Source organism: Echinops telfairi, unplaced genomic scaffold, assembly GCF_000313985.2.
Source record: "Echinops telfairi isolate 266 unplaced genomic scaffold, ASM31398v2 ScPeMD7_12;HRSCAF=54, whole genome shotgun sequence".
NCBI classification, from domain to species: domain Eukaryota; kingdom Metazoa; phylum Chordata; class Mammalia; order Afrosoricida; family Tenrecidae; genus Echinops; species Echinops telfairi.
Genome location: NW_022103909.1, coordinates 5040297 through 5043103, shown reverse-complemented (window position 1 = coordinate 5043103; position 2807 = coordinate 5040297). Strand labels below are relative to the sequence as shown.

The 2807-nt window shown below is 36.5% G+C and overlaps 1 protein-coding gene across 1 annotated transcript in view; it reads left to right on the top strand.

The window, feature by feature from the left end:
• The first annotated feature begins 757 nt into the window (after nt 1-757).
• The window catches only part of LOC101656095 (olfactory receptor 8S1-like), a 9369-nt gene continuing 7319 nt past the window's right edge, over nt 758-2807 (top strand). Inside the window, exon 1 of the mRNA XM_004711494.2 lies at nt 758-774. The gene's annotated coding sequence lies outside the window, so the exon portion shown is untranslated. The remainder of the gene's footprint in view (nt 775-2807) is intronic.

Here is a 2807-nt window from a genome sequence, read left to right as displayed (position 1 = left end):
TTTGCAGGGTCCACACGTGTATTAAGCCTCCAGTGAATCAGTGAATCCCCTCTGATCATAGCCCAGGGATATGAATAGCCTTGCTATTGATATTGACAGGGAGCATTGTAAAATTGAACTATTGTTGATGTAGTTAGGTTAAAATGTAATATCATGATGTTTTGTACTTGTTCAGTTATGAGAATTTTTATTTTCTTTACATCAAGTTGCAATTTATAGTGAAGACTTAGTCTTGGAGAGTGCTTCACCTCCCCCTTAGCTTTCAGCAAGGAAAATTGTGTCATCTGCATATCATTAATGGCTCTTTCTCCAATCCTGATGCTACATTGTTCTTCATGTATTTCTGCTTCGTAAATTATTTTCTTGCCATACAGATTGATAAATATGTGAAAGGCTACAACCTTGACATACACCTTTCCTGATTTTAAACCATTTAGTGCCCTGGTTCTGTTTGAATGACTGCCTCCTGATCTTTGTACAGTCTGGACGAGCAGAATTAAGTGTTCTGGAATTTTCATTCTTCTCAATGTTCTCCATAGTTTATTATGAGCTACAGTTGAATGTCTTTGCATAATCGATAACACATAGATAAACATCCTTCTGGGATATTTTTCCTTCAGATAAGATCCTATGACTTCTGCAATGATTTCCCTCATTCCACCTCCTTTCGGGAAACCAGCTTGAAATTCTGGTAGCTCCCTGTCAATGAATTGCTGCAAATGTTTCTGAATTATCATCAGCAAAAATGCACTTGCCTGTGATATCAGTGATATTGTTCAATAATTCTCTCATTCTCTTTGGTCACCTTTGTTTGGAGGGCACCAATACGAATTTCTGCCCTTTCAAATTTCTTGGCCTAGACTAGTGAGTGATCCCAGCACTGCAAGAGTTTCATGAACTATTTCTGTGGGATTCCATCCATTCTTAGAACCTTGTTCTATACCAGCAACATCCCGGAGGCCAACTAGCATAGGAAGAAATGCTCAGGTTCATTAGCTATACACGAAATACAAATTAAAACAGCAGTGAAATACCCCTTCACACCAACACTCTTAGCAAAACCCATAAAATAGTGAAAGTTCAAAATCCATTTGTAGAGTCCCCACATGGAGTAAACATCCATTGAACTTACTCAAACCATTGACAAGCGATGTGAATAGTCTTGCCCTCAGTCAGAGTGTATTGGAAAGTGGATTACTGAAGACATAGTTAAGTTAAAATTTAACATATTATCATTTGTTTCCCCTTTTGACACATTTTAAATTTGTTCTAGTTTCTAATGTCTTCTGCTTTCATTTTGTTTTTTTGTTTTGTTTGGGTTGTTTCTGTTTTGTTTGCTTTTTATTAAAAGATCATTTTATTGGGGGCTCTTACAGCTCTTATAACAATCCATACATCAATTGTATTGAGCATATTTGTACATATGTTGTCATCATTATTTTCTAAACATTTGCTTTCTATTGAACCCTTGGTATCAACTTTTCTTTTTCACTCCCTCCCCACCCCCATCTTCACGACCCCTTGATAGATTATAAATCATTATTATTTTCATATCTTACATTGACCTCCCTCTCCCTTCCCCCATGGTTTCTGTTGTTCGTCCTCCTGGGGGTGGGGTGGGGTGTTATGAGTTGATCATTGCTATTGGTTCCCTATTCCTCCACTCCTCTTCCCACCTTCCCCCTACCCGCCAGGTATTGCTACTCCCAATCCTGTTCCTAGATTCCGTGTCTGCTTTCTTTAGATTGAGGTTTTCTGTGTTTTATTTTGTTTTCCTTGTTGGATTTTTTTTTTGCATTGTTTTTTATTCTCTTCTGTTGTTTTGTTGGGGGGGTATGGTTTTTCTTATATTAAAATCTAGGTTAGGTAAATCTATAGTGATAGTAACTAGATTAATAATCTCTTAGTGTTGTGGCAGAGATAGTTTATATGCCAATAAAACTGTTTTTTTAACAGATATTAGTTTAGCTTAACTCTAAAAACTATCTTCCTTGAGCATTTTGCTCTTTTAAGAACCATCTATTTGAGATCAATAATAACAGCAACTTGAAAGATTAAATAGAAACTTTCAAGAAAGTGAGTTTATTTTGCCAGTGAAGAAGGAACAACACGGAAAAGAGAAATGAGAGTGATTACTTGCACAACTGGAGTATAATCGATGTCAATAAATGGTATGTTGAATTGGTGTGTGTTTTACTATGTATATTCCAACAACAGCCAAATAAAATTATTTTCAAAAAATAGTGAAAATATATTAATGACACTTTTTCCCCCAGTGTTACTCTTAGATACTTTAATAATCCATGCAACATTTTCAAGATATTTGATTGTGTGGATCATAACACACTATGGATAGCCTTAAGATGAATGGGAATTTCAGAACACTTCATTGTGCTCATGCAGAACTTGCATGTGGATCAAGAGCCAGTTGTGCAAACAGAACAATGAATACCGCATGCTTTAAAATCAGGAAATGTGTGTGTCAGGGTTGTATCTTCTCACTATACTTATTCAATCTGTATGATGAGCAAATAATCAGAGAAGTTGGATTATATGGAAAAGAATGAACCATTAGTATTGGAGGAAGACTTATTAAAAACCTGCTGTAATTCCAGGATGCACACCTTCCCGACATGATTGCTGAAGAAAAATGTGAACATCAGCTAATGTGGTGAAGAAAACTGATGGTACCCGGCTACCATAAGATATAGTGTCTGGGATCTTAAAGGCTTGAAAACAAACAAGCGGCTATCTAGCTGAGAAACATCAAAGCCCACATGGAAGAAGCACACCAGCCTGTCTGACCA